Genomic DNA, 25,363 nt, shown 5'->3' with positions numbered 1-25,363 from the left:
GTTGGAATATTACTCAGCCATGAAAAAGAATGAAATAATACCATTTGCAGCAACATGAATGGAGCTAGATATTATCATACTAAGTGAAGTAAGCCAGAAAGAGAACTAAAAATACCATGTGATATCACTTATATGTGGAATCTAAAAATGACACAAATGAACTTATTCACAAAACAGAAACAGACTCACAGACATAGAAAACAAACTTATGGTTACCAGGGGGGAAAGAAAGGGGTAGATAGGCAAAATGGGAGTTTGGGATGTGCAGATACTAACTATTATATATATAATAGATAAACAACAGGGTTTATAGCATGGGGAACTATATTCAGTATCTTCTAACAGTCTATAATGAAAAAGAATATGAAAAGAAAGATATATACGTATGTATAACTGAATCACTATGCTGTACACCAGAAAATAACACAATACTGTAAACTGACTATACTTCAATTAAAAAAAAAGAGTTGGCTGTGAGAATATTAGATCATAGTAGGACTAGGAAGACACAAGTGGAAAAGGCAAAAGCTGAAAATTCTCTATGAGACAGAAGCAAGCCCTGGGATTTCTGTCTTCTGTGCTTGCTTGACCACTGCACACATGAAGTGCCTCCTTACTGAACAGCAAGACAGACAGATGAAACGGGCTCTTACTCAAATGATTGGTGAAAGTGCGTCTCCCAAGTTTTAAGGTAAAGCTATAACGAATGTCCAGATGAGAGAACGGGAGGAGGGCATCACATTCCCCAACCCTTCCGATGCAGCACAGTGGGGGAATCAGCCCCATTTTGTTTATTTCTATGATCTGATTGTGAGTATAAAAATTATTACCCAGGTTGTGAGCCAGTCCGATCACTGGGTCATCTTTCATTAGCTTTGGGCGGGTAGCTACCCTTACACCACTCTGTCTCTGACTGAACAAGTCTGTGTCAAAGAATGGTTAAACCTTCCACTGTATCCCCCGAAGACTGAGCAGCAGCTGGGTGTAGGTCACTTGCCAACACCAGCAGTCATGTGAAATCCACTAATTGGGCACATATCTCCTGAGTACACAAACATGTCTGTGCCAAAGGGGTGGCCGTGCCTCCCGACACCTTCAGAACATGCAATCATTTCATTGCTTAAAAAAAAAAAGTAAGGAGGAAAAAAAAAAAAGACTTGGCTGAAGGCAAGATCGCTTTTTGAAGGGAAACTCTTTCCCCAAGGTACACAGTGTAGACAAAACTTATGGCATCCCTTCTGAAAATGTCTGGAGCAGCCTTTCCAAGATGATTAATAGAGCAAGTATTTTTCACAAGGGTCTGACCTTTGAGAGTACAAGCAGACAAAAAGCACGAATGGCTGGAGAAGGATGGAGAGCTGCAGGCTCCCAGGCTCCCTGTGTCCACATGCGCACCTCTCATCAGGGCCCGCGACACACTGTGCGGTCCCTAGAGGATAAAGCCCCCAGGACCGTGATGCCTGTGAGAGACTTTTTATGTAACTGCAAAGGTCTTTACCTGAGGAAGGTTTTCTTTCAAGTGATGGGACAGTCGGCTGGTCTATTGCAAGTGCAGAGACTGAGAAGGTAAACAAATTAAGTCAGAAGATTCCAGCACCAAGCTTTCAGCTCAGAGCTGCGGCCCACAAGTTTAGAAACAAGTTCCCGAATGCAATGTGCATGTATCACTGGAGAAGGGAGGAAGAGAGGGGAGAGAGTTTGGGGAAAGGAAATCAGTATTTTTAAGGACCCATTAAAAAAAAAATCTTTATAACAATTCTACAAGGCGATGTTCATGTTCCCATTTCACAGACAGGCAAACTGGACCTTGAAGAGCATTCTAAGGTCCTACTGGTAGAAATAGTGGCAATGTGGAGATTCCGGCCCAGTTAGGTGACATTCCAAACCTCATTCTTGTTCCACTATCCATTAAACAGCCAGGTCTTGGTGAAAATTCGCCTGCCTACAAAGAGAGCACATTTCTGAGTCCACCAGCCCGGTGCAGTGAGGCTTTCTGACGGGTCGGTAGGTTCAAGCAATGTTGAACTCTCTCATACTAACCTGTATTAATGACCCCTTTATTTCCACTTCTCTTACCTCTTAGTTTTTAAATAATTTTGATTTATTTATACTTGGCTTATTTGTTGACTTACAAATAACTTATTTTGTAACTAGCAAGGTACTGTGCTAGGCAGTTGTGAGCAGTGACTGTCTTAGCCTGGATTTCCCTTAAAACAGCCTGAGACCAAGACTTACATGCAGATGGTTTATCTGGGAAGTGATCTTAAAGGGCAGAAGTGAGGGATCAAATGGAGAGGAACAGGGAGGAGGGAAAGCCCATCCGAGGACACATTGTAGAGCTGGCCGCCAGTGTAAGGAGCTGGTGTCCGGTCCTGCTGGCACCTTTTGAAGAGCAGACAGAGGGATCAGAGGAAGAAGCATTTACCCATGGGCTCCTGGACTGCGTCTGGGAGTTATCCTCCCCCACAAGGCATTAACACTTGCGCACTTCTGAGCTGCGAGTGCGTGCATGTCAAGCAGGCACCTACAGGGGGAAGACAGGTGTTTGGCGCAGGCTTGACCTGTGCACTGTCAGGGGAGAGCACTTTGAAACTTACAGACCTCTTTGCCAGAGCTGTGAGCTGAGGCCAAGAGGATGAGTGCGATGTTTGATGGAGGGAACTAAGTGGATACAAGGAAAAGCCTACAGCTTAGTAAGAGAGATGCACATTCAAGAAATTAATACACTACGCAAGTACAAATTTTGATAAGCTACTATGGAGGAAAAGGGCAGGTGCCGAGAGAGACCAACAGGCCAGCCTACCTTAAATCGAGATGGTGAGGAGGCTTCTCTGGGGGAGTGGCATCTAGGCTGAGACTTGCAGCAAGGGCTGGCCAGGAGACAGGGGTGGGGAAGGGCATCGCAGAGGGAACAGCCTTTGCAAAAAACTGGAGGCACAGTAGATTTTGATGAGCGACAGAAATGGAAAGAAGCCCAGCGTGACTCCAGAGAGAGAAGAAGTAGGAGCAAGGAGTGAGAGATACCTGGAGAGATGAGCAGTCGGGCTCTGGATCTGACTCTGGGTGGAATGAAAAGTCAATAAAGGTGTTTTACTATTTCTGAAAGTTCTTGATGGTTTTTATGAAAAAAAAAATTTTGTGCTCTGTAATAGAAGAAGCAGGGAAGCTTTCCCGAGGCACCTGCAGCAGTTTGAGGAAGGGATGATGGTGTCTTGGACTAGGCTGTGGTGGCGGGGAAGGAGAAAAGTGGGCAGATTAAAGAACTATTTTTCCTTCAAGAGAATGTGGTTGTAGCTCAGCGGGGACGGATGAGGAAGAAGATGACTCTCAGATTTCCATCTTTAGCATTTATTCACTCACTCAACAAATATTTATCAAACCCTTACCACCTACAAGGCATTCCTCTAGATCTCAGGAATCCAAAGACTGGTAGGACTCCACCCCACCCCCTGAATGATTCACAATTCAGTGAGGAAGACAGAGAAGGAGACAGACAATTCCAGGAGAGGGTCATAAGTGCTGTGATCGCTGCACATTCTGGATTTTTCACGAAATGCTAACACAGTACAGGTTGCTTCTACACGTCCATAAATGTATGACCATAAATGTATTCTGCCTGAGTAGCCCTTGGAGACCACCTACCAGTTGCCCAGAATACGTCAGGAGACTGATCCGGAGCGGAATCAATTGCCCATGAGTTCTTTTATCCCCACTGGCTAATAACTGGCTTCTCAGCCGTCTTGATGTATAGAGTTTAGCTCAGAGCATTCAATCCTGGAAACGGCAGTGCTCGAGGGACTGGAGCTATCTGAGGTTAGCATGGCAGGTCGGTCTCTGTGAGGAAGTGCTCCGTCATAATACACTGGTAATTCCTCTTATGTTTTCTTTGCCTGGAGCCATGACATGCCACCACCAGGGCTGTCTTCCAGCCTCATTTTTACAATTATTACCAATTTTTCCAGGCTGCATTATGAAGATGACTTTTGCAAGGTTGAAGGACTTCCCTCCAACACTGCTGAGCTTGAGTCCCTCTGTCCACGACCATATCCCTGAAGGTACCTCAACGGGCTGCAGAATTTGCATTTGTATCTTGCGATAAGATACCACCCAGCATCTCTGACACCATTCCATGGATGCTTTCTGTCAGTCCCTCTTGATCAAGGCACAGCAGAAAGGACCACCCCAGAGGAGTAAGAAGAAGGTTTCTGAGCACCATTAAGACTGGGGGAAGCGCTGGATCGGGCACGCTAGCAGCAGTGGAGTCTCAGGCATGCCCTCGCTCTCGTCCTGGCTGAGAAGCCATGGGAAGTTGAGTATTAACTCCTCTTTCTGAGAAGGACAGCACCCCAGTGGATCAGAAGTGATGGTGGATGTACTGAATAAAGTGCACTTCTTCTAGGTCTTGATTCTTCCTCAAGGTTGTATCATTTGCGTTACGTTACCTTCCATTCAAGTTGCTAGAATCAAGCTATATGCACTTGATATCTGCTCAACTGGCTGATAATTTTTAATGGCAGACCCAAGGCTAGAAAATGCAAAGATGGTGGTCTTCTCATGAAATGATTCTGGAATTAATTTTTCTTCTGCGTTCAGGGACAATAAGTTGTGCTGGTTTTAGCACACTCTTCCTAAACATTTATCTTAAGATAGCATATAAGAGGCAAGACTTGAATCACGCTATTGAACCGGTGCTGAAGCTTATTGAGGACAAATTTTACGAAAAGGAAAGAAAAGCAGTGGAAAGAGGATGTAGGCTCTTCCCGCAATCTGCCTGACTGGGGCCGCATCCCAGGAAGCTGAGGCCTGGATGCGACCCTGATGTGGTCTAGACCCGGCCAATCAGAGAACTTCGTCTTCAGAGATGAGCGCGTGACCCATGTAAGGTCAACCAGAGACCACCATGGGCTTCGAGGAGGACCGCTAAGGAAAGCACTTTCTGCTACTCTCTGAGCTCAATCTGTGAGCAGGTTTAGGCTTGGAGGTGTCAGTGGTGTGTCGCTTCTACAGAGGGAGAGCCTGCTTGCCTGCTTGGGTAGGAAGGCAAGCAGAGGTAAGTAGAGCTGAGCTGAAGGAGGGAGGAAGGAGAAGGGCGAGAGAAAGAGATGGGGAGGAAGGGAGGGATAGAGAGAGGAGAGAGAGAGAGAGAAGAGAGAGAGAAGAGAGAAGAGAGAAGAGGAGAGAGAGAGAGGGAGAGAGAAGACCTGAAGGCAATAGCTGAAGCCCTGAAGACAGGAGTGCCTAAAGGGAGCACTTTGTATGGGAACCAATGAATTCACACGTATTTGTGTTGGTATCTCTTGCGACTGAGGGCTCCTCGCAACTACCTTGCAGTTTGGTCACTGCATTTCAGCAAAAATGCAGACAACCCGGATGCCAAAGTGTTCCTGTGCTATGAAGTCTTTGCTGCTGTGGGAAATCATGTTTTTTGACACATGTTTAATGACATAAAACGATGCTCATGATAAAAAGTTAAGTTAAAAAAAACTAAAAACTGTTTATAGCACAGGATTTAGTTTTTTGTGAGATATATGTTTATATAATTGTACAAAAAAAAGACTGAAAAATAGAATGGAATTTTAAAAGTGTTTATCTCTGTAGATAGGATTAAAATAATTTTAATTTTAATTTTCTTCTATATACTTTTCTTTATTTCCCAGATTTCTCTGGCACACATAAAATGCCTGAATAATCTATGCTTAAAGAGCATATTAATCAAAGTCTGAAAACTCATAATTTGGGGTTAATGCAGAATAGCTTTCATTTAGCCCACAATACACCCCAAAATATATCAAAGGTTATGTTTCAAAATACCTGGAAAATGTAGTACTTGACTTCCAAATGGGATCCTTTAGGTGCCTGTGCATTTATTACAAGGGACTCTGACTTTACCTCTAGCCTGGTGACACTTTTAGATCAAACCCGGAATGAAAACTGTACCTTCCACATGGAGGGAAAGGGTCCAATTATTACTACAGGTAGAAAGATAAGGGACAAGTTTTGAACCCTCTGTTGATAGGGCAATTGTGTCATCTGGAGGACATTTCTTCTCAGTTTCATCTGACACAAAAGCTGGATGTCAAATTATTAAAAAAAACAATACCTAGTTCCTGTCAGGGAACAGCCAGTCAAACAGGAGATACTGGCTTTGGCATAAAAGTATATTTAAGAATTAACTTATCACATTTCACAGCCCGCTGTAAACTAAGAAGGGTAGGGAAGACAGGGTCAAAGGCTGCTCTAATTACTCTCATTTTAGCAAGCAGAATGAAATGAAGTTTCCTGGGGTAATTAATCAAGCCGTGATGAAAAGTGAACATACATTGGATACTTTTTTTGGTCCAGGATTTGGTGGAAGTTACCACTGCCTCGATGAGGACACCGCCTTTGGTCTGGCGGAAAGTTCTCACTTAGGAAAGAACGGATAGTAACGCAGGGTCCAGCCTCAAAATCAAGGCTTTGGGAAAACAGCAGCGATCATCTGGCTCTGCTCTTGCTGAGTTTTGGCTTCACTTCTTGCTGGTAACAGGAGGCTTGCGAGTTTCTACGGTGTGTTGGGTAGAAACGGTCTATGCCTGGTGATTTTCACAAACAGACGAATGCACTCCTTTGTCCAAGCTTGCGATCCAGCCCCTTGGAGTCCGGCAGTAACTGCCACCCGTTTCAAAGGAACTGGTGTAATGCAGTCCTTACTATCTGAGCTCATATCTATTACGAAAATCAAGCTGCGTGTTTTTCCAGGTGCTACCATCTTGGAAACAAGGCACAAGGGGACCAAAAAATGTGTTTCAGAGCCTAATGTGAAAGTCTCCAATTAGGCTTCCCTTTTTTTTTTTTTTTTTTTTTGAATCTAGTTATTGCAAGCTGTTTTGGCTAAAACCCGAACGTACTTTAATGTCTTCCAACCCTGTATATGTGCTGCTCTTACTACTTACGTGTTATTTTGGAAATGTTTTTTAAAAAAAAAATCCCATCAAATTAAACGTATACTTGATGTTGTAGTCTACTTTGGTCTTTTTTATTAGTGTGAGTGTGAAATTAGGCAATGCCTGTTGATTGTCAGTAAAATGAGTACAGTAGAATGACTAAATAGCAAATAGTCCAACTGTCAGAGGATTTCTGAAACCAGACCAGGAAAAACAGCAACGTGGAATTAAATGCCATTCGGGGACTTTGATTCTCTGTCTATCTGTCTCTTTATGGTGTTCCGTATTTCAGGCCAACCCCATTCCCTCCTCCCCGACCCCAAATAACATGAAAAGCAAAGAACAACTCTCCTACTGAACACTCTGTTATTCCGAGTTATATTTTTTAAACTTTTTGCCCAGTTAGTCATATGTCTGAAAATGCATAGAATATCCTCTTAAGCAAGAGTGTGACTCAACCTCTCACTACATACTTGCAAAAGAACTTTGGCATGCCCCATCTCCAAGGAGGCTGGGGCGGGGGGTTGAGACTGGACCGAATGGTGGCAGAATGCCTTCGTGAACACGGAGGTAGCTCCTGAGATCAAGGCTGGGTCCATCCGAAGGGTGAGGCCGCCCATTGGGCGCCACATGAAGTGGGAGGGGCTATAATGTTGTGGGGGGAATGAATAGAAACTGAAGGAGTCAGCCCGTGGTTGCTGCCAAGTGCCTCCTCCTCATTCTACAGTAAATTTGGAATCTGTCCTTATCTCTCTGATCCCACCTCCCATACTTGACGGGAGTCCGTGTGTGTTTTCTGCATACAATTGTACCACATTCCATCTCCCAGGCTTTACGCCAGTGTCCTAACTGTAAACTTGGCACTTTCGTCACCCTACAAACCTTCTAGCTTGGAAAGCCTCCCTTCTAATTCTACAGTGACACCCAACTGCCTTCCCAAGAGCTTCATGAAGCTTCTCTGGAAAGCCTTCTCTCACATTTTCAAACCTGGGTACCTTACCTGTTCTTTCCAAATTACTCATCAAAATGATTGATCCCAAATAAACAGGCCATCTGTAAGCTTACTGGGAAGTAATGGGAATGATCAGGAAAAAATACTAAAAATTACTATATAATGCAAAAACTCCAGAGTTGATGGCCCCGGAATCAGGAACTAACGTGATAGCTATCACTACAGGGTGGCTGGAAGTGAATTAATAGACACCCCTGAGTGGTTGTTCAAAGCAGTATTTTTTTTTTTGAGAATACCTTTAAAAATTACTTCTATCATTTAATGGTTCATAAGAAATACTTGATCATTGTAGACTAGAATACATAGGTAAGATGAAAGACGTCAATAATAACAAGTAACACCCACTGGACTGTTCATGTCTTTGGCGTATACCCTTCAGGTCCTCGTATTAATATATTTCACAGTTATACACACAAACACGTGTGAAGAGATGTGCTGAGTGAGCCGGAGCGAAGATTCAGATACATCTGGAATAAGTGGTTAGGTGTCACCTCTGCCCACCTCCTCCTCTTCCCAAGAGGATCTGTGGGATTCCTGAGACAGAACCCATCCTAAGTGTCGTGATCGTTGGGCCAAAGACAGAAATGGGCTGAAGGAGAAGGGTCATGATTCTGGATTCAGGGTGCAGCTATGATTTCAATCCCCATTCACCCCACTCCCAATGCCCCAGGTTAGCGTACCCTGGAGAAGAAAACACTGAACTAGCAAGAGTAAGAGCTTAATACCTAGGATTCCAACCAACCTTGTAGTAGGACTCCTTTAAAACGCATGAGAAGAGAATTAAAGAGCTAGTAAACTCAGGCGTTGGGGGTAGTTGTCCTTCCTGGAACTTCCAGAGCCTGCTGAAACCCACCCACACATACAGATACTGACTCATACTCTATAACCTTTAAAAAAAATATATATATATTTTACGATCATCGATCCATGTAAGTAAATATATTTCTGCAATAGCATCCTTTTAAATGGTTTCAGTGTACCTTTTACCATAATTCATTTATAAACAGTGGTTCAGTGAACATCCTGCAGCTAAATATTTGTACATGCTAAATGATTTCATTAGGGTGAATTCCTAGAGGTGGGATTGTGGCTCCCACGGAATATACACGTCTGAGACCTGTAAAATGAACCATACGTATATGGAACCAACTTACTCCTACCAGCCCTGAATGCAAGTGACAGATGAAATGCTGTTCTTTTAATCCATGCTGACATCCTGGATAGAGTAATCCCTTCCCTTTCTTTGAACCAGCACCTACTGTAGATAACACGGAGGTGTTAAACTGAACGGACCTGCACTCAGTCCTGTCTTAGACCCATGTGGCAGAAACTGCTCTGTGTGTAAATCACTCGAGTTGGCTTGTCTCATTCCTCTTCACTCCACAAGCCCTTATCTAACTTGGCCACTTTCCAGTATAGTTTTTTTGAGTACTGCCTTTCCCTCCTACTTAAGATCATGTTTGGGGGATAATTTTCATCCCTGCTAAATTATCTCACTTTCCCCCCAGATTTGCTCTTATTTGATATTCCATCCCACACGTTCAACCTCTGTGAGTGTGTGTCAACTTACAGCGACACTGTGTGGAATTTGAATTCACTCACATCTGAGCCATTTTAAATTAATGTGTCAAATCAAAATCCATGAACCACCACCGTTACCAACAGTGTTAGTGCCCCAACACCCTGCATGTGGTTCTTCTTTGCTCTCGGCTTCTTTTGGTGAGCTCATTTCTCATTTATCAGTAGCCTCTATTCTGGCTGTATTTGTTCCATTCAATTATAGAAGTGCATTTCTAAGCAACCCAACTGTTTAAAGGGAGACTGAAGAAAACACTATGAAATGCAAAATCTGTCTTCCATTATTTGGCAAAGGTTGTAAAGAATCATGGTGGTTACATGGGAATTAAAAATTTAGCACTCTTACACATTGGTGGGTATAAATTAATATAGTGTTTCCAGGAGGTAATTTAGAAAAATATACAAAAAACCTTACAAAATATTTTGTGTATGCAATTCTATCTCTGTGAATTTATCTGGGGAAAATAACTGCAAGAGTACAAAGATTGATGTAAAGTATGTTTAGTGCAATGTTATTTATATGCAAAAATTTAAACCAATAATAGGGGATTATTTCAATAAAATATGGATATGCATATGGGTATCTATATGGATATGGAAATATATGCAGCTATTAAAAATGAAGACAAATCTGTATTTACAGTTATGGAAGAACATGAAAAATATACTATTGAGTAAAAATGGCAGGATGCAAAGTGCCCGGAGTAGTGTGATCCCATCTCAGTAATAAAAACACGGGCACTTGTTTATGTAACCAGAGTAGAACAGCCAAACCCCAGCTGCACTGGTAGGCACGCTGAACACAGGAGGAAAGAACACCCGGCTCTGAACCCCTGAGCGTGATGGCCGCGGAGGTCCGGCTTCACAGCTTAGGAGGGACAGTTCTGGGAGCACCAGGGGACAGCATCTCAGGTAGAGCAGCTTAGCCGCAAGGAGCAGTGACAACAGGCAATGGGTTGCAGAAATATAAAGGCTTCTTAAGAAACTGACATAATGGCCTTTCCTCCTCCTTCTGTTGGCTAAAGCAAGTCACGAGACCAAACGAAGTGAGGAGGAAGGGAAATGCTCTCTGTTTCTTTTTTTTTTTTTTTTTGGGGGGGGTGGTGTCAGGTCAGATGACAGAGGACACGGATATGGGGAAGGATAAAGGACTGATACCACTGTTGCAATCTACCACACCTGTGTTTTCTCATATTTTGGACAATAATCACCTGCGTAATGATGCTTATGGAAATAGATGGCGGGCTAAATTGCTACACTAGTGGACCCCAAAGGACCACATCTCCTGGGGTTCGTGCCTGTATTAATTTCCCAGGGATGCTGGAATAAAGAACCCAAACTGGGTAGCTTAAAACAAAACTTTATCCTCTCACAGTACTTGAGGCCAGAAGTCTGAAATCAGGGCTGGCATGGCAGGGCCATGTTCCCTCCGAAAGTTCTAGGAGGAGATCCGTCCTCGCCTCTGCCCGCTTCCAGTAGCCCCAGGAGTTCCTTGGCTTGTAGCTTCAAGACTCTGCTCTCTGTCTCTGTCTTCCCGTGGCCATCACCCTCCTGTCTGTGTGTCTCTCCCTGTTCTTACTGGGATACAAGTAGTTTTGATTTAGAGGCCCACTCTGCTTAACTTGATTATTTCCAAATAAAGCCACCATCTGTGGTCCTGGGGGTTGGGACTTCACCTTATCTTCTGGAGCATATCTTTGGCCCGTAACAATGTCTTTGTGTGGTTGTCCCTCCCTCACTGATTCTGGGCCGTGTGACTTTCTTGGGGCCACAAGATAGTATTAAGCCTGATGTGGAAGAGATGTGGTGAGTACTTAAGCATCAAGGCCAGCCCTCTCAAAGAGCCACCTCCACTGTGCGAGGAAGCCAGGTGTAGCCTCTTTGAGGACGAAAGGACCACAAGGCAAGAGAGGCCCAGATACCACGGATGTCCCAGTGAAGCCCAGCCAACCTCACATAAGTGAACCCACATGAAGCCACTGAACTGCCCAGGCAATTCGCAAAATGGTGAGAAGTCATCAACTATTGTTTTATAAGAGCTAGTGAGTCACAGGGTGGCAGTAACAGAAAACCCAGGTGGAGAGTTACTGATTTCCCTCAAGTGTAAGCCCCGATCAGATCTGATGTTTTCCATCCCACCAGCCCTAGAATTACTGGTTTGATTGGAATGGGAAGGAACTTTAGAGATAATCCAGTCTGACCTCTTTATTTCATAGATAAGAAAATTGAGCCTCGGGAACTGAGGCAAGACACCGAAAAACCATGCTGCTATAAAGGCAGACATCAGTCTCCTGCCTCTTGGCTCTGTGCCCTTTCGACATTACCGCGAGGTCACGTGCTCTAATATGACCCTGCTACTCCGAGGGTGGGGCCGGCTCGTGGTCACATGGCTACTTAGTGTCAATATCAGGGCTGGAAATCAGATTTCTGAACTCCTCACCTAGAATCCTCTTCCTTTGCGGGGAACAGTGAACATACAGTATGTGTCTTTAACGCAGACATTTAACTGAGTATTGTCCTGGGAGATGTTGTCTTTTGTGCCAGAGAGGGGTTCAGGGAGAAAAAATACCATCCCTTATCTTTCCTAGCTCTGAAATTCCTTTCCCTTCCTTTTTCCCTCTCCCCTCCTCAATCCCCAGCCCTGGAAATATGAGACAGAGCTCCTGCCCCTCCCATCAGCCCCCACTTCACGCAGGATGGATTAATGAGGTTATGTCTCCAAAGAACTTCGAGTTCCTTGGAAGAAAGGCATCAACATGCAAAGTGGTGCTTGTTATTACGATTACTTCACTGAGTAGGGTTTCACAGCTGTCCTGACGGAAAAGGGGCCAACAAAACAGAATGCCAGTTTCCCCCAGCAGAGGAGCAGCTGGAATGGATTATAAACGAGACCTGCGTGCCCGGCTCTCTTTTTGTGTCAAAGCCCATCAGCCTTTCTCAATGCCCAGCTCGCCCCTTGACAGCCCAACGAGCTCCCTGAGCCAGACAGGTGTGGGCAAAGGCACCATGTAAGCTTCACGGGATAAGCCTGCTTGGCTGGGGCAGCCAAACCCTATATTCTGAAATGGGGCCAACCCATTACAAGTGCTCAGTAACGCAATGGATTTCTCCAGTGGTGATTTGGGGTAAGTAAAACATTCTCATTGCTCAGACTTCCCTTCACTTTATAGGACCAGAGGGACGGGAGAGCGAGACGGAAGACGGTGGGCAGACTCAGACAAATGTCACACTGCCAGGACCGGAGCACCTCTACCCACCCTTTCTGCCTTCTTTCTCTTTCTTTCCTCCCCTACCCCCCTATTCCCTGTGCCTCCCTTCCTTCCTTCCTTCCCTCCTTCCTCCCTCTGTTCCTTCCCTCTCTTATTTCTTCTCTTCCTTCCATACGACATATAGATACTCAGTATTATGCTGGGCCCCATGTCAGGTCCTGGAGGTACAACGGAAAACGATGCAATTCTTTCCTTCAAGGAATTGCATCTCCTGGTGCAAGAGAGAGTGAAAGAGATGGACAAGTAGACAGAAGATCACATTCCATAATGCATTCCAGAAGCCATGTTGCTGTGGCCACATTGCTAAGTGTTTGCCACTCAATCTGTTTTTTTTTTAATCTCACAGGTGCACTTATTCACGCACAAGGGCAGTGGCGTGTCTTCAAGTTAACACGATGTCCCGTGTTCCCAGCAACACAGCCACATAAAGCTGGTTAACGGTGACCATGAGCAGGCGCAGGACTGAAAGCTTTCAAGCCTTTACCTCTTTCATCAGCACTCCTGGTTTTATAAACGACAAAGCCCATCAACCCCATTCCTACTCAAATCAGTACACTTGGGTAGAACAAGTCTTCATGGGGATCCAAACATTCTTAACAAGACTTCGAAGCATCTTGGCACAGAATCAGCGGCTCAGGCAGCCCCAACCCACAGCCAAACTGGTTTCGAAAGAGTCCTGGAAGACTCCTGAGGGACCAACTGGAGACTGTTGTGTTAGGTAGAGGGAACTTATTTACAAAACAGAAACAGGCTCAGACAGAAAACAAACTTATGATTACCATGGGGGGAAGGGGGTAGAAAGGGATAAATTAGGAGTTCAGGATTTGCAGATATTAACTACTATATATAAAATAGATAAATAACAAGGTCCTACTGTATAGCACAAGGAACTATATTCAATACCTTGTAAGAGCTTATAATGAAAAGAATATGAAAAGAACATATATATATGTGTGTATGTGTATGTATAATTGAATCATAATGATGTACACCAAAAACTAACTCAACATTGTAAATCAACTATACGTCAATAAAAAAAAAAAAAAAAAAAAAAAAAAAAAAAAACTCTGACTATTCGAAGTCTCAATCAAGCCATGACATTCTTCACGTCTCCTTCCTGATCACCTTCCCCCTCAACCAAAGTTCCACTTGACCGTGCCTCTCCTGGCTCTCCCTGCAGGCGGTTATATAAGCCCCGTGTAGCATTCACAGACGGGAAGGTAATGGGAACAGCTGTAACACCGCATCTCTTGCCACTGAAATGTCTATATTCCTAATGATCTAGAATGCATCGTGGAAGGCAATGTATCTTAATCCTCTCAGCTTCCCCAGAACCTAGCAAAGTGCCTGGCATATAATGGATAATCAGTAAGTGCTGAAGAGATGAATGAATGAATGAGATTTAAATACCTCTTGATCTTCAGGAAGCCAGGTAGAGGAAACTGAAGTGAACTCATTTTACCACTTTGGGCTGCTTTCTATAAATGGTCCTGGGGGAGAGGCTCAAACTCGTAGTGATAATATTTTCTGGCAGATTTATTTTATTCCATCTTCTTATTTCTGTGTCTTACAGCATTCGGATCAGAATGTGTTACGTAGTAGATGCTTAAAAATGCTTGATGAGTGAATAGAAGAGCTTAGAGATTTCATTTTTAGCCGCAAGGTCTTGGTGGCTGCATCCCAGCGGAAAGTAGCTCCCATGGTCTAGAGCCTAGATAGATACTGACAGTTAGGGCAGCGGATTTCTAGGGGATGGAATGGGAGTGGCTGCCCTGATAATGCCAACACCAGTCAGAGGCATTGGCCATCCTGAGGCACAATCCACAGAGGAAGGAGCCCTGGAAGGACCTTAAACTATTCTGCTCCCAGCAGTTCAGTGAGCATGATATTTTGAATTATATTAATACTCTTTTCTTTTCTTTTTAAGTATTTATGATCAGCTTCCTACTCACTATAAAGTAAGATCACTGCAAAGTAAAAATAAAGGGAAAATTATTATTGGATTTTTTAAATTGAAGTATAGTTGATTTACAATTTTGTGTTTGTTTCAGGTGTATAGCCTAGTGATTCAATTACACACACACATATGTTTCAGATTCTTTTCTTTACAGGTTATTACAAGATATTAAATATAGTTCCCTGTGTTTGACAGTAGGTCCTTTTTGTTTATTTTATATATAGTAGCAGTGTGTGTATATATATGTATATAAATATATATATGTGTGTATATATATAAATATATATATGCGTGTGTATATATATATATATATATAGAGAGAGAGAGATATCTCAGACTCCTGACTTATCCTTCTCCCACCCCTTTCCCCGTGGTAAGCATAGTTTGTTTTCTATATCTGTGAGTCATTTCTGGTTTGTAAATAAATTATTTGTATCATTTTTTAAATAAAACTATTTAAAAACTATTATTGGATTATTGGTGTTCAAAATAGGATTTGCAGCAAGACAATAGCCTTAAAAGCAGGCATTACGGAGCTAGAATTTTCTAAATTATTCTGGTGCCCATTTAACATATCAAGCTAGTCCTGGTGAAACACATTCTACAGTTTAACGTAAATGCACAGAAGAAGGGGACCTCAAAGAAAAATGCCCATCCAGGCCTGAGGGATGGTGGAGAAAAGGTGGTGAAGCAGTGAGCTCAGAGAGGTAAGGAGGAACATCGTCTCTGTTTATCTCCCCTGGGGCATCAGAGCCCCATGGGGTGAGGAGGGGCCGTGGATGGGCTGGGAGCGCCACGAGAACACAAGGACTTTGGACCTGCCCTTTGTTTTGGTTGGAGACAACTGACCCTGAAACTATACAGAGGGTCCTACACATTCAGAGCAGGGAGTGGGATTTTCAATTTGAGAAAGGGACTGTCTTGTGGGTTGGAGCTTTCCCTGTTCCCATCAGGCAAGGATGCTCATTTGTGAAGCCACCGGAGAGTCTACAGCATCAGTACCAGGGCCAACAGCGAGGGCCAGAAGTTGCAGACAGACTCAAAGTGGTCTTCATCTGCAAGAGTGGAGGGGCCTGTCAGTCTTCAGAGAGGGGCCCCCAGACTCTGAGCAAGCCCAGAAGAAACACGCCACAAGCACCTCAGCCACAGATGTCAGCAGCGGGTGGGCCCCAGCTGTGGACACCAGCCATGGGGTGGTGCCAAGCATTCCTCAGCAGACACCAGGCACAAGTGCGAATCCAGGGGTTCCCTTCCCCCAGTGCCATGGGCAATGGGACCCACAGAGAGCAGCAGGGCAGGGAGACGAGAGCCCTGCAGAACTCAGTAGAAAAACGAGTGAATGTAAAGATTTGATATAAATGATTGGGTAGAACTAGCCTGAAAACTAAATTGGACCAGATGGAGTTCTTTTCTTGCTGCTTAAGCCGGTGAAGGGCTCATGAAGAAAGTCAGATCAGGAATAAAGAAATAAAGCAGCTAATTCTCTAACCATATCAGAGTGCTGTGTGAGTAACTTGGGGACTCCACTCCTCACAGGCAATTTTGATGCTTAGCAGCTTGGTCACTGGGCTCAGGATGAACACGATTTGCTGGAAAAGCGAGAAGTGATTCCACGCAGCATCACGCTAGGAGAGTTTCCGGGACTTGGGATGCAGTCGTTGCCAGTCAGCCTGGGTCTGTTGCTTCCTCTCTTGCTTCTGAGAATTCTCGACCCTCTCTTAACTCCCTCCACCATCCTCTGTTCTTTCATCTCTTGACTTTTTCTTTTACTCTCTGAAGAGAGAGAAAGCACACAGATGGCTGAGCTGAATCAAAACGCTGCCTTTGTGAGATTTTTGGACAGTTAGAAGGAGAAGCGGAGCTGAACTACACAAGACCTCGGGAAGCACCTCTCCGACAGAGTTATAGATGCCTCCGAGAAACCTTACGATGATATTATTAATCAAGCATATATTTCTACCTCGAAGCCCAGGAAGAAATAGGAAAGAGAATGAGAAACTCTTTTTAAAGGACTCCGGGTTCCGCTGATGAATACATCAGTGAATGAAGAAACCCTCAGTCACTTTAGCAAGTGGAACATTCCTGATGCAGTGCGTTAACTCGAGTAACCTAATATAATAATGGCCGCAAGGAAAAAACAAGTCATGCTCCCCAAAGACTATCTATAGTCACAGAAAGAAGACGTGGAACTTTAAGTAAATAACTAATTGGAATGATCCAAAGTGTTGTTTTGACTAATAGTGGGGTCTCTATATGGAAATATGAAGTGTCTTTGCTTTGAGGATTTACACACATGACATAATCCTGTGGCAGGGAAACTTCCGAGTGTTCAGTAAGCGACAAAGTCTTGAAAAGAAGGAAGAGGGACTGAAACCAAGCAATTTCAAGGCCCATCTGCACAACAGAGACAAGGAGATCTGATTCTCTTCCCTCTCTGGTCTCTTTTTATTTGTGTGAACTTTGAACTCACAAAGATTAAGTTTAAAATCAAATTCAGTTGGATGCAATTTTGAGTCGTGGAAGGGTGTGAAGATGGAGAACCTTGTCTTAAACAGATCTCTCTCCTTAGAGATGACTTCTTGTACTTCGTAATCCATTAGTCAACGATAGGACAGAAGTTGCATTAATTGAGCTCCTACTATATGCCAGGCACTACAGTCATTATTCTTTATATCTTATTTCATTTTATCCTCACCACAATTCTAGGGCTAGAATGTTGTCTCCATCTTACAGATAAAGGGTCATTTGGTCCAGCCTTTGGGTGAATTCCTGTTATTGGCCTAGATGCTTCTTTGTTCTTCTAAAGCCTCCAGGTAGAGAAGTCCCACAATCTCCCAGTGTGGTCCACTTCAGCAATAGTCCTCTGAAGATTTAGAACATAAATTCCCATTTGCAATTCAAATGTTTCTTGGGCCCCTGTCTCCTTAGTACTTAAGCCTCTCATCCTGTGCACAACAGCACAGGGGACTTCCTGGACCCAGATCAGCTAGCGTCAGAAAGGGGGCAGTCAAAGGACAGGAGTATGGGGGTGTAGCTCAAGTGGTAGAGCGTGTGCTTAGCATGCACAGGGTCCTGGGTTCAATCCCCAGTAGCTCCTCTAAAAATAAAGAAATAAATAAGCCTAATTACCCATTTCCACCCCCCCCACCCAGCAAAAAGAAAGGACAGGAGAGACAATGAGTAGACTTCAGAGCATTGAGCCTTGTTGTGTAACTCTGAAATACAGCTTGTGTTCTTCTTATTAGAAAATTACTACGTGCCCCTTATCTTAAAAAGAAAAAGAGTGTACAGTGTATGAAGAAAGTGAGATTGCCCTGAAATTCCACCTCCAAGAGATCACCAGTAGTCCTTGGTCTTTCATGAAGAGCTGGTGAGAGAGAAAGTGTGGCTAGGTCCTTGGTCTCTGCCCCAGCAATATAAAAACGGGACTTTGGTCAGTTTGAAATCATGAAAAGAATGCGTCTGTTTGGGAGCCAGATGAACCTGGGCTTGAATCTCAGGTCTGATCTTGGGCAGGTTACTTCAGTCCTCTGATTCTGAGCTTCCTAGATGTCAAGTGGGTGATGACGGCACTAATTCACAAAACTTGGGGAGGCATAAATGTTGTGTGTGTAAATAAAGCTCTCAGCAAGATGCATGGCACAAAGCAGGCATTTACCAATTAAATCCAATTGAATATCACAGATACTCCAGACACTAGGCTCTTTCTGTCTGCAAATTAATTACTAGCTACTGAGACAATCCCCAATATCTACTTTTTATTCCTTCACTGAGTTAATGGCTAGACTTTAGGCATATAATTTACAGAATAAGCTTTTGGTTAAAGTTGGTTGATTTTTAACACAAGATGCCTACCAGAATATTCTGTTGATGTGTTCTTTATTGAATGATTGAAACTTCTCACGAAAAAGTGAACACTCTTGAATTAGTAATAATTGTATGATATAATTTTCAGACTCTCAAAATAAATCCTAAACCCTGTGTAGTGACAGCTGACCAAGGCCACTTTTATTGCATTGATAAACTGGACCCTTGAAGCTGCTCTGGTCCGTCCGTTGGGGGAGGGGCTGACACAACATCAGAGGCGCAGTGTGAGGAAGGCGTTTCTTCCTAATTGAATGCCCAGCCGTCCCGCTTGGTTTGGTTGAAAAGCGAGGCTCCGAGTCTCAGCCTCTGTGACTGCCAAGATCCTGTCACTCTTAATGAGCTCGTTCCCAGCTGTGGCACCACGATGCCTCTTCCAACAAACGATTCTGCAACGACTGATCATGTCCCACTCCCTTCAGATGGCCCATAACCACACTTGAGAGCTGGACAGAAATACCGCCTGACAGATGAGCCACGACGGGGCCAGAGGGCTGGAAGTGTGGCATCTCCCAACCCACTTGCCAGTGTGGGCTGTGCACAGGGCTCAGCCTGACAACTGTGTCAGTGGTAACAAGGCCAAAGTGCTGAAAGACACAACTATCCCTGCCTGAGAACGACCTCGGGGCTTTAGAGCAATTGCACGTCTGGACTGATCTTCCTAAGCTCCCCCGTGCCACCATCCTACAAGCCAACGAGTTTGTTCATCATCTGTCTCCATCTAGCTGGAACATAGGCTCCAAAAGGGCCAGGCGTTTGGTCTGTTTTGTTTATTGCTGTAGGTCCGGCTCACAGATGTGTGCCTGGTAGACAACAGATCCTCAGTTTAAATCTGTTGAATGGACGAATGAAAGGAGAATCTGCCAGTGATGTCTTTCCTTAGTTTTTCTCAAGGGAAGAGATGCCCTGATAGAAGTAAGCGGACAGTACGTACGCTGTGCACGGCAAATTGTTTATTAAAACGCGAGGTGCTGAGGGATACCTGTCCTGTTATAACAGGCGTTTACGCTGAGGTGCAGCTGCCACGTGGTGAACTTGACGTTCCTTTCTGCTTATAAGATAAGAAGAAAATGGACTTGTTTTTTGTTGACTTTTACTATTCCTACTCGCTAAAGGTTCTGGAATGGCCACATGGATTATTTCAGTAAGAATTGAATTTCAGTGATGGATGTGTCAAAAGAAGCATGAGTTATGCCATAGAATTCAATGTGAGTTTATTGTTTGCATTTCAAAACAGAGGAGTGATTCTGGGAGGTTCTAGAAGCATTGTGCCCTCTGATGAAGTCTGAGGATCAAAACTGAAAAATAATCATTCTTCATTTCTTAAAAAGGACTTACTTCCTGTCAAATCTAGCTGTGGCTGAGTCTAACCATGCCAAACAGCTGTTACTTTTCCGCCCAGCACTTGTCCTCACCTGGCGTATGTGCCAATTACTGCTTTCTGACATGAGTTTGATTGTTTCACATCGTGTCTCCTGGTTAAACTGTTAAGCAGGGATTTTCATCAGTTTTGTCCACGTTGCTTCCCCAGTACCTAGAATAGTGTTAGGAATGTGATGCTTGGCAAATGAACAAATTAATTAAAATGTGCATCACAGATCCCAGTATGTGCGCAAACATAGCTTGGAGAGGAAGCGATGGCAACAGCAGGGCTGGGCACTCGGAACACTCACTGTAGAAAGAGATCTGGACTTAGGAGTGGGATCAATCCAGAGCCACTCTTTTCTAGGTGCTTTGCCCACCAGGTGTTGACTCTCCCTCAGCTTGGTTTTGAAACTTTAAAATGGGAATAACAATAGCCACTTAATGAAAGAGTCACAAAGATTACATGAGAAGAAGGATGTAGATGCTCTTTGCAAGAGCTGTTAAGACTTACATAAGCATCAGATTTCATTATGTGCTGGGTACGCACGTCTGTTGATGGAATGTGTGATGGGGTCGCATTAATCTGCTACTTAGTTCAACCACTCTGCTGAAGAGGCTACTAATGGTTGCTCAGTTGTCATAGCAGGTTCATCAAGAGAGATGCCTTCCTGTGAAATACCAGGGATCGGAGGCTCATCAGAAATGCCGAGGAGCTTTTGAAAACTGTATATTCTTAGGTGCAGTAAGCTGTATTGCTTGTTCACATGCATTTTTCTCCTGCACCATCCGCGCACTGCCCTATATGCCATGTATTCCTGTAGGGAATGTTTAGATTTCATCCTATGAAAACCGGGCACGGCCATAGAGGTGCCTGAATCCATGAGTTTTAAGTGAGCACGATGCACGCCACACCAGCGTGGAAACCTTAGATGTGCTGGCACGGTCTGGCTTGGCGCCCCCTCCGGCTTCTGCCCTCAGTTATGAGAACAGCATGCCCTAGTTAGAGGATAGTCCTGCAGCCTGGCTTCTGGAATGAGAGTACACATGCTCCTTGGTCAAGCCCAGGCATGCCCAGCGGAGCTGCACAGACTAACTGCCCTCGTGGAACGTGAGCACAGGTGCTGGTGTGAGCCACTGGGACGTCACAGTGATTTGTTCCTTAGCGAAAGCTGACTAGTAAACTAGGATCCACTCCAAACCCACCAAAGTCTGTCCTCTGAGGCTCAGAAATCTGTGTTTTTTAAAAAAATTCTTCTTATGATTCTGATCATCAAGCAGGTTTGGGATTATCCTAGACTATCTACACCCGCGTTCTCCTCTCTCCCACCTGCCCAGAGGAACACGGCTTGACCTGTAATAGTGATGTCTCTACTATTCCTATTGTTGTGGGTGAGAGGTTCTTCACAGAAAGAATTCAGAGACAAGACTTGGAGGTTAAGAAAGCAAAGCAAGGATTTATTAAGGGGTAGGTAGTACACTCTTGAGGAAGGAGCGGGCAGACCCAGGTGGGCGGCTGCCCCGGGTTTCCTTGGCAAGATCGCTACGAGTGTAAAAATGAGTGGGCAGAATATTCATTGGCGGGGAGGGGTTTGGGGTCATCTTTCCTCATCTTCACCCCAGCTCCACCTTCCCAGGCGGAGAGGAGGGAATTTTCATCCTTAATTAGTCTTGATCGGGAAGTTGGATGAGGTCATAATGAACAAAAGGTTACATTCGTATAGGGGTATCATAAGCAAAAGGTTACATTTGATGGCGGGGATTCCTGTCCTGTCCCTTCCCACCCTTCTGCCTCCAGGACACTTACCAACCCAGACGGTATGGTTTTTTTTTTTTTTTTTATAAGTCCAGAGGATCTTGTTTTTCTTGGTCTGTCCATGGACCCTCATTGTTCACAAGATGTGTGGTTTTCTGCCATTTGCCCATGTGCCCCTTTCTCTGCTCATATCTAGCTGTCTGTCTGCTCTAACCCTATAACCCAGCTGGTAGCATTCTTGGTCATCAGGCCAGTAGGAAAAGATATGAATGCCCCTCCACCTTGGGGATTGTGGTAGAATATGAAGCTGCAGAGACTGGCTTTCAAGTTAAATCAGAGATTTCAGGCTCACCTGGCCTCCCCTCTCCAGCTCTTTGTTGGGAATGTAATCGAATAATTTATTACTGCAAAAGGAAGAGCTAACCTATGGAAGGACATACTCTATTATGGGCCAGATGGTTTGGATTTTTGTGTGGTCATTATTCTAGTTTCTGACAATTCCAAATAACTGTGCTACATCAGCCAATAAATTATTATTGGCTAATCAATGCCCAGTAGTTCTGCCTGATGATGAGGTCTGGAGGTACCTATAAGAGGCAATGGTCACCTGTAGAGACCAAGTCTGTGGTTCCAAGAAAGACTTTTCACCTTATTTACTAACATTTCAGCATTAAAACTAGAGCCTGTATGTCTGAATCATGAAAAATAATGATCTTTTTCTTTTCTGACCACTTGTAGTTAGTCCATATGAAAGGGCATGGGTGAGTAAACACCCATGAGTAAAACAAAATTCCTTAAAAATTGTTGGAAAATCTCATAATCATGGTTATCCCTTAATTAAGCTTAGATGAGACTCCATGGAGAACCAAAATAGTCCTTCTTTGAATGTCAGTGACAGTCCAGTAAGGATGCCACACTGTGTTTGGTTGGTTTTTTTTTCCCTTGGGAACATGGAGGTGGGGAGATGGTTTCATGATCATATCTCTGACATTAAAATTGAACTTGAGCTTTGTTCCTGCTTTGCCCTTGTATAAGCCATAACTAACTGTTCTCTTCATGTCGTAAAAACCACAATTCCCAGAGCCTCCAGATTATAGTCAATAGGCTAGAAAAAGCTATTTTATGTCCTCAGCTATGCTCAAGAGGACTTTTTGAAATGTGTATTGTTACAGACCTTGGGACTAATCACTCGGAATCCCCTGAGTCTTTCTTTCGCTACACAGGTACCTAAGAGATCCAAGACACAATCACTCATGACAAGCAATGAATATACAACAGGATTCTAGTACATTTATTTCATCAGCTCAGGAAACTTGGGAATAGTCCATATTCAAACATATTGAAATAGAGATGTTTAGAGCTCAAAGCTATGTGAGTCCCATTTTCCCTTGAAAATGAAGGTCTACATTCCTTTGAGTGTAGCTTTCCTCAGCTCCTGTCCCCCGTGACTTCCAGAAGTATGAAGCTGATAAATATCCAGTTACTCCTTGCAGAGGAGATGGAACAACCAGCATTCATACTGGCTTCACATATTCTTTTAAAAAAGAAGTGTGATATCTTAACTATTACTTAGATAGTAAGACATCAATTACCTGAAACCCTCCAGGAGGGAGTCTGGGATGGTCCAGCTGATGATGGAGTCTGTTTTGATATGGTCCCTGCTGTTGATGTTGGCATGCAGTGTGCAGGGGGCAGAGCTGGATGTGTCACTTTTTGGAATAAAACTCGAGTATGAGTTTATTGGCCTGGTATTTGCCATTTCTTCTAAAATTGAAAACCAAAAATTCTGGGTAATTAAAATATCTGGATATTTAGATTCTGAATATTCTATTTTACAAAGGCATGTGATTTTTTTTTTCAGTTATGGAGACATTTGAACATCTGTTGAAAGCTGTAGACCTCCTCCTCCTCCCCAGAAATCCAAATTTCAGGGAGTGCACTTGGGGTTAATGGAGTCCTGGGTCAGAGCTCAGGAGATAATGAAAACAGCGTGGAACCTGCGGTCTAATTTCTCCCTCATTTCTGGCTGTGTGGTCCTAGGCAAATCACTTAACTTCTCTGAGAGTTAGTTTCCTTTTAGATTTATAAACCATAAAGTGATTTATAAATTTTAGCATTTTTTCTTATAAGTGTAGGAAATGTAAATTTTAGTGACTCCCCAAAAAGCTGTTCTCTTTCTCTTTTAATCATTAAGATCCCTTAAAATGAGCCCCAGGTATATCTCTTTCTTTCTACCGTGTGTGACCATAATGTCAGTAACTGGTGCCCTTCCTAGGTCTTTGCTTTGTAACATTAAAATTTAAATTAATTGTTATACATTAAAATAGGGCAAAAGAGCCAAAGCAACATGTATATATTTACAAGTAAATATCTGAAAACCTTTCGGCCTGGACAACTGCACTGCAAACCAAGAGATGTACTCAGCCAACACTTTTTGAGCACTTTATGTATGCCAGACACTTTCTAAGGTCTTTGCTTATATATTTTCCATTATTTCAAACAACCCTATGAGGTAGGTTCTTTTTCTGTTCTTTTATCTCCTTTTTGTGTTTCTTATGTGTGTGTGTTTTGAGATCGTGCATATACTAAGTGTATAGTGTATATACACTAAGTCTTAAGTGTACAGTTCACTGGATAAAGGAATATACCCATGAAAGCAACACAATCAAAATAGAGAGCATTGCCATCAGCTTAGAAAGTTCCTTCCTGTCCCTATCAGCTTATTCCCCTTCCCCACCCAGAGACAATCTTCTTTTTTTTTTTTCTGATTTTTTATGCCATTGCTTAGTTTGGCCTATTCTTGAACTTCATAAAAATGGAATTATATAGTATGTGCCCTTTTGTGTCTGCCTTCTTCCATTCAGCATTTGAGATCCATGTTGTTGCTTTTATCAGTAGTTCATTCCTCTTCATTGCTGAATAGTATGCCATTGTATGGATATACCACAGTTTGTTACCATGCTCCTGTCAATGAACATTTGGGTTGGCTCCAGTTTGGAGTTATCATGAATAAATCTGGTATGAACTTTCTTGTACAGAACTGTTTGTGGACATATGTTTTCATTTCCTTTGAATAAATACTAGGAATGGAATTGCAGCTCTAATGTTCTTTCTGCTCTAAAGCTTCCCCAGTGTCTCAGATGGGTATTTGGGTATTTGCCAAAGGAATTTATGTTTATCCTTGTAGACCCTGAGATGTGAATGCTAGCTAGAACATGTCCCTAATCTTGTATTTTAAAACCCTGGGGCTAGATGCTTTGAGATTCAGAATTCTTTAAATTTATATATATATATATGTGTGTGTGTGTGTGTGTGTGTGTATGTTTTATACATATGTAAAACAATCCTCTAACAGGGTCTGGATCAGCACCCTGAATCAAACACATTAATATTTCTGTAAAAAAATACTACTCTTCATACTGAGTAGGATAAATAAACAATATAAATAACCTCATGTCAGTTGATGTTGGGTTTTGTACCAAATAAGTTTACTGTAAACTAATAAAAAAAATCCACCAAATTATTTTTCAGAAGATTGTCTTTAACAGGTTTATGGAAATATAATTCACTCCATACAATTCACTCATTTAAAGTGTACAATGGTTTTTGCTATATTAAATTATTATTTTTTAAAAAATTGTA

The 25,363-nt window shown here is 43.2% G+C and overlaps 1 pseudogene; it reads right to left on the bottom strand.

The window, feature by feature from the left end:
* Positions 1-13,156: 13,156 nt before the first annotated feature.
* LOC105079629 (ATP synthase F(0) complex subunit j, mitochondrial pseudogene) lies at positions 13,157-13,589 on the bottom strand (annotated as a pseudogene).
* Positions 13,590-25,363: the final 11,774 nt, after the last annotated feature.

This window comes from Camelus bactrianus, chromosome 25 (genome assembly GCF_048773025.1).
Source record: "Camelus bactrianus isolate YW-2024 breed Bactrian camel chromosome 25, ASM4877302v1, whole genome shotgun sequence".
Taxonomy (NCBI): domain Eukaryota; kingdom Metazoa; phylum Chordata; class Mammalia; order Artiodactyla; family Camelidae; genus Camelus; species Camelus bactrianus.
Note: the sequence above shows the minus strand (reverse complement) of the source record. Positions and strands in the feature narration are given on the sequence as shown.